The sequence below is a fragment of the Marmota monax genome, unplaced genomic scaffold, assembly GCF_021218885.2.
Source record: "Marmota monax isolate L192 unplaced genomic scaffold, Marmota_monax_Labrador192_F-V1.1 WCK01_AAM20220418_F8-fsc00288, whole genome shotgun sequence".
In the NCBI taxonomy this organism is placed as follows: Eukaryota; Metazoa; Chordata; class Mammalia; order Rodentia; family Sciuridae; genus Marmota; species Marmota monax.
This window is the reverse complement of record NW_026693586.1, coordinates 137,956-144,846: the sequence shown is the minus strand read 5'-3', so window position 1 is coordinate 144,846 and position 6,891 is coordinate 137,956. Positions and strand designations below refer to the sequence as shown.

Sequence of the window (6,891 nt, the reverse complement as noted above, 5' to 3'; positions counted from 1 at the left end):
CAAAATTTTCCCATTATGAAAATCTATCAGGAAAGAAGTCAAAATAATGGAATTGAAGAAAGAATGAAAATGTTTGTTTTTCATGAATCGTTTTGAAGGAATACCAACTCAATGCATTGTTAGCCTGTAATATTAGAAGGCTCCATTCATAACTGAAAGTACATATGAACACACTGACACATGCATAGGAATGTGCACAAGAACATGTCCACAAACACACTCACACACAAACGAACACCCATCACCACCCCACCCCACACAAACAAATGCGTGCTCACACTTAAGCAGCTAGAATTCTTTTTCTGGAGTTATTTTTGTTTGTTTGTTTGGTGAGAGGAGATCCAAGTGCATCCCATTACAGCTTGCCTGCTGCCCTACTTGAAAGTTTATGAAGCAACTGGACCTCCCTAAATATACTTGAACCATCCTTGTAATGAATCTGCTTCATCACTTCTGGTGTTCACAAAGAGTCTTTGGAGAACAGGCCCCCTTCAGCACTCCAGGCTGTGAACTGGTCACACCCAAAGCTTTCTCATCTCCTTAAGTTCTCAGAAGGTATTGTGGATCTGACACCAAGGGAGTGGGTGTGCTGGGTGGACTACTGCTCACGTGAGTATATGGAAAATTCCCTCTTTGGAAACCATGTCAGCAGGGGATGTGTCTCTCTTCCACTTGAGGTCAGGCAGGAAATTCCACTAGTCATTGATGGTGGAGACGAGGAGGCAGCTTCCCTCCACAGGTGAGAGCAGTCTCCTGAGGATGACTTTACTTAGCCCAGTTCTTCTCCATTAAATGCAGCTGATGCTCAAGTCCTCTTGGGTTCTTCTCTACATGCAAGTTCCAAAGAGTGACCCTGGGCACATGGACACTTAAGCAACAGTGTCTTTCAATCCACTTTGGGCTGCTAGAGAGAAACTGTCTGCCTGGAAGAGTCTTTCTATGGGTGGCTCTGGGCTGTGGAATATGGGAAACACCTGCTAGGTGAATGCAGCTCTGCTCAGTCTGAGCCCCAGAGCCCCTCAGTCAATGAAGGAAGTGGAGGAAGAGGTTCTATGTCCAGGAGAGAACAGAATGCATCCTAGTCAAGGCTAAAGGAAAGTGTTTGTGTCTATGGACCCAATTCAGTGTCTCCAAAGGTCCCCATTTGGGAAACCCAATTGTTATAGGTCGGAACCCTTCCCAGGGAGAAGGGGGAGTTGACCAGGACCCATGGTATTCTTGGCATGCAGGATAGAAGAGAATCCCCACAGGACACAGTTGAGCACATACACAGAGGTTAGGTTATGATAAATAATGCTGAGAGGCATGGAAGGCGGCAGCCAATGCAGGCCGGGATGCATGATATGGCCAGGCTGGTGGAGAGCATGGATCCTGTGGGCTTGCATCCCACTCGGCATGCAGATCTATGAATAGGACAGCACAGGAAGGCTCCAGAGCCAACACGTGTGCTGGAGTCAAATTGTTGTTCAACTTTGCATTGGCCCAAATGACACTGATGACTCTGCAAGTAGAGGAGAGCCCAGGTAGACTTGAGTGTCAGGGGTATTGGATGAAAACTTTTGCAGTTCCTAATGTCGTCCACCTGAGAAGGGTCTTTGTAGTGGATGAAAGCTGCCTTTCATCCCCAGCTGTGGGTGGTCCGTGGAGCCCAGTTCTGGCCATCTCACACAGGAAGACCCTTATATGGGCTAAGACAGACCTCAGAGATCCAGTGGAGAGCATGAGGGAAGAGGACCTGTTTCCTTGGGCTCTCTGGGAATGGGTTCACTCTGGTGGTCCCTGCCATGTCTGGGCCCATCTCAGTGTCTACTAGATTGCAAATGATTCCACTTGTGTCACTGGCTCCCTTTCGGCTACCTATGGTCTCTGTTGCTCTAGGTCTTGGACCATCTACTAATGATAGACAGCAGGAGTACCACGGATGCCCTGGCACCCCTATCTCCAGTCCTGTCTGTGCTCTAGGATCCCTTGGGAAGTACTGGGTGGAGTCAGGTGAGGACTCATGGGCTCACACTGGCCATCTCCCAGGGGCTCTTGTGGGGTGGACTTGGGGACAAACTGCCCAGAGGACAGGGGTTTTTCTTGGGGAGGGAAGGAGAGGACCCACAAGAGTGAGAGTCACATATCACCTCACCAAGATAGAGCTGGCCCTTTAGAGACACAGGTTTTAAGCAGGAGCATGACATCTTGGTTGAGAAGAGGAGGACAAGATAGGGAAGGGTGGGGTCGTGTGTGTGTGTGTGTGTGTGTGTGTGTGTGTGTGTTGGGTGGCTGTGTGGTTCACAGGGCAGCAGGGAGCTTGGCCATGCTGGTCCAGACCCTGGGATCTGGGGGCCCTGCTCCAGCCCTCCTTTCCCCACACCCAGATCCTGCCCTCAGTGGCCCTGCCCGAAGCTCTGAGGCTCAACCCCTCAGCACCCTGGAGCATGGCCGTGAACTCTGGGTGGCTTGGTCACTGCCTCCGACCCCTTCAGTTCTAGGTCTCCTTGGAAGCTGCACTTTACAGGCAGAGTCAGGTTCCCACAGTTGAAAGCATCCACCCGGGTGCCTGGGGCCAGGTGGGGCTGAGTCCTGCTGGTGCCTGGTGTGCCTCTGGAACCCAGCTCTGTGTGCCCAACCCAGCTCCACTAGTGTGCTACATGGTGGGGACAAGAGTGAGTCACCCTGAGGGGCACTCTGCTTTTCTTCCTATGTGGGCTGTCCCCACTAAGAACCCTTCCTTCCACTCCTAGAGCTGTCCGTGTGGAGCCTCCGCAGCGCAGAGCCTAAAAACCAGATCCTGCCCTGAGTGTGTTCAGGAAAAGTCCCACACTTTGAAGAGAGAAGGCGGTTTCTCTAGAAGGTGTAATGGCAAACTGGAATCAGACAGTGATTGCTTTGCCACCACATGGGAGAGTCTTTGAGAGTGAGTCCACTCTAAGTGAGGGCAGAGCTCAGAGACAGGAGAGGGAATCAGGGGCACCAGCTGCATTTCAGCGTTCTCACCACTCCTTGTCTGAACCTGTGTTCACCTTGGAATCCCATCTATGAAGCCTGGATTTTGTTTAAAGTGCATTCATTGTCAATAACCCAAAATAGTGCTCATGGGACACACAGCAAGGAGCAAATGCACAGAGAGATTGATGCAAGGAATTTATTTGGGCTGGGAGGGAATTGATGACATGGCACAGTGAAACAGCAGGTGCCTTCTAGGTGTCAAAGCAAATTGTGATTTAACTGCAGCAAAGCAGGTAAAAGACGCCATTCACTATGCAGCTTCCTGAGACGCTCTCCCCAGCATTGCATGAGGGTCTTCTGCAGGTGCACTCCTCTCCTGCCCTTACACCTGTAGACACAGAGAAAGTGTCAGAATCAGTGATGGGCAGGAGGAGAGTCTGGGGAGGTATAGACTGGGTGGGGAGGTTTCTCCTGTAAGTGCATTACAGAGAGTGGCCTGTGCAGACTCAGCCTATTGGAGTAAGGCACATGGCAAGCTGAGGTCACCCACATGGTCAGGCACACACTTTCGCCTGCCTTCACTCCTGCCCCATCACACATATGACTGAATACTCCTTCATACACATTTCCCATTCCTAAATGTTCCTTCTGAGAGAAAGAAGAAAATTGTCTCCCTGTGACTAAGATCCAGAAAGGACTGGTCAGTAAGTGTCTTCACGTACTAGACCTAGTGTCTGCACAAACCTATCTTGGAATATAAGGTTTTCGCAGGAAAAAAATCCTCTGCCAAGAGTTATCAGGCACTCACTGTTCAATGAGAAATTTGAGAGCTATGGGGCTTAAGTGAAGTCACTTCAGTGACTGTGGCTGGCCTGAGTCTGGGGCCCATCTGCCGTCCTGCCTTTGTACTCTGTGTGTCCTACAGGAAGGCAGCTCTCACCTGCATCCTGAGCCGAGTTTTCATCCCCTGTAAAGGAGATAGTTGCCACCTGGTCCTCTTGTCCTGGCTGCTGCTGGTCTGGGGCCTCCTCAACTCTTGCTCCGAGAGGCTCAGCCTGGGCCTGGAGGGCCAGCAGGAGAAGGGCAGCGAGGAGGGCGAGGGTCCTCATGTCTGGAGTCACCTGGGGGATTGGAGGCAGGGTCCTGAGAGTGTGGAGGAAGACATCGGCTGCATTTGTAGGTGTGTGAGGAGCAGATTCACAGCCCGTGGCTGTGTCTCCATTGGATGGGAGGAGGGGGAGCCTTGTCCTTGAGGTCCTCAAGGCAAACTGACAATGACGAATAACACTCTGCTAAGGTTTTCTATTTCCCACTTAGATTTCCTATTTCCCTTTAGATCAAATGTTTCCTTTTTAATATTTGAAAAGCAAGATCCTCTGGAGCACAGAGGAGTAGAAGGTGAGCTCTCCTGAGCAGGGCTCAGGGCTGTGTCACCCTCTGAAGGGGGTATTGAGGTCAGGGGGTGAGCAGGCTCCTGCCTGAGCAGGAGTGGCGCTCACAGTGGCCTCATCAGGGGTGACAGGAGCTCAGCAGGATCCTGGGCAGAGAGCGGCCTAAGCTGAAGCCTGGTGATGTTTTCCATCTTTTGGAGCAAGCAGTGGCTACTTAGAACCTGTGTCTAAAGTGCACCACCTGATGTAGAATGTACATTATTGGACCTTTATCTCACATCAAATGGATTTAAAACCTCAACACAAGACCTGAGAACACAGGACGACTGGAAGGACACGTAGAGGTGCCTTCTTGACCCTGGACTGGGCAGTGAGGTCTTGCCTGTGACACCAAAGGCAGAGGCAACAGAAGCCAAGGTGGAACTATGGGGTGGCCTCAGACCAGGCAGCTTTCCACACACAGGAAGCCACCAGCTGGATGAGGAAGCACACCAGGAAGTGGAGAAAACACAGGGAAAGCAGGAGTTCAGACAGGATTCATGTCCACAGACACAGGCAACAGAGCACGTCAGTAGCCAAACCAAATGACCTGGTTGAAACGTGAGCAGCAGACGTCAGTGGACATTTCTCAAAATCAGGGAATGTTTGAAGGAGCCACTGTTCTGAGCAGGACAGAACCCATAGAGTGCGTGTCTGGAGCCTTTGAGCTCCTCAGTAACTTAGCTGAGAGGTACACCCCTGGGCAGCTCCCAGGGGCCTGCAGAGGACCCCCGTAGGGCCTCCCACATGGGGATCCTGCACAGAGGAAGTGCTATCAGGCCAATGAGGTGAGCAGAGGGCACAGCTCTAGAGCTTTCAGTTACTCACAGATCCTCAGCGAGGCTGGGCGACTGAAGCAGGCAGAGAGCAGTCCTGAGTCCCAGGTCTCCTGCATCCACAGCAGCCACACACTCACAGGACACACTTCCCCTATTTAAAGGGCACTGGGTGGGGTGTCGTCATCTCTGTGTGTTTCTATTGGGCATTTCCAACATCTCTTGCACAAGGGCGATTGAACAATTAGTTGTGGTGGTAGGGTCAGAAGAGGGGCCCAAAGGGCCATCTTCCCTTTGTCCAGCTGTCTTTGCCTGGTCTAGGTGGTGACCAAGCTCTTTCTCCCTTCCTCCTAAGGTGGTAGACCCTGTGGCTGAGGCTGAAGCACCCAGAGCAGAGAAACATTAAAAGGTGTCAGGAAATCATAGTCTGCAGGTCATATTCATGCTTTTCTAAGATGACTAAGATAAGATTGGCAAGACCACCCAAGAGGGCTTAGAATAAACTCTGGATCAGCCTCCCAGTGGCTGGGGTCTCACCAGGAGAGCCAATTAGAGTTTTTGGCATAGTGGGGAGCCTGGGACCCGGGTGAGCTCGTATGCCAGTCTTGCCTGTGTTGTGGAGCTGGGCAGACCACACTGGAGTCTCCCTGACTGATGGATGTGCATGCAGCATGCAGTTCCCAAAGAATCCAGCATCTAATTGTTTGGCCAGTAGAAAGGCCGGGGTAAAGGACTGTCGCAGCATCTGGGCCAAGCACTCATCAGATTGATGGCCCTCAAGGAGGCTGCCAAGTTGGTAGAAAGATTGTCCTTAGCCCTTTTCTCCTGGGGTTGTGTGCTCAAAGACATTGTACCCAAACTGGAGCTGAACAGTCTCAAGGCATCTCTCAGTGGAAAAGCACTTGCCTAGTTTGCATGAGTCCTGGGTTCAATTGGCAAAAATGAACATATAAAAATACCTGTTATATGTAAGATGGTGAAGAGTAACATTTATGTCTATTTAATGTTCCTTACCATCTCTTGCCACCTCCTGGTGTGGTAAGTGGGACCAGGTTCGTGGAAAGGAGAAATGAATCTCACAACCCCTGAAATACTAAGTACCCATGTCAAGCTTACTAAATTCAAATACAGTGAGTGACCCTCTAGGCCTTGGGGTTGTGCTTATATTGAGGCTAGTGGACTATCTCAGAAGCTTTGCTTTATCTCTGTGAAGGTGGACACATCAGACTGAAGAATTTGCAGGAATGTGTGAGTCGCAGAGAGGCTGAAGGCCTCAGTCCTGTGTCAGATAATGAAGACCAGGTCTTCAGGGAGGTTACACTGCACGGACCTAGCATGTCTGTGTTGTGTGGGGCCAGCAGATGTTTGAGGAATCTGGGCGCAGGTCTCAGTACAGCACAGGGCCATATGAGTAACGGGGTCTCAGATGATGGTTTCGGGTCCTTGTTGCTGCCTGGAGGGGCCCAGCAAAATGTGGATGTGGAGAGGAACATTGGTGGTGTGTGCAAGAGGGATATCCTGGCAGTTGTTACAACCTCTGGTGGCCCCCAGACGTTAGAACATAAAGCAACTCCAATCCCTAAGTGTTTCCCCACTGAGGCAGGAGAGAGCGGCCTTATTGGGAAATCCAGTTAGACTGGCTGTTGTAATGTGTGGGTCTCCCAGTTCCACGAGTTTTGCATAACTACAGGGCAGCTTCCCAACTGGCCTAGGCCTTTTGGCTTCCTTACAGTAGGGGGCATAGCTAC

General features: G+C 51.0%; 1 long non-coding RNA gene across 1 annotated transcript; it reads right to left on the bottom strand.

Moving 5' to 3' along the window:
• Positions 1 to 3,119: 3,119 nt before the first annotated feature.
• On the bottom strand, positions 3,120 to 5,326 carry LOC124102873 (uncharacterized). The gene is made up of 3 exons (XR_006855020.2): positions 5,196 to 5,326; positions 3,878 to 4,058; positions 3,120 to 3,325 (listed from the first exon to the last, which is right to left on the bottom strand). It is a non-coding gene; the product is annotated as an uncharacterized LOC124102873 (long non-coding RNA).
• Between the last annotated feature and the right edge of the window lie 1,565 nt (positions 5,327 to 6,891).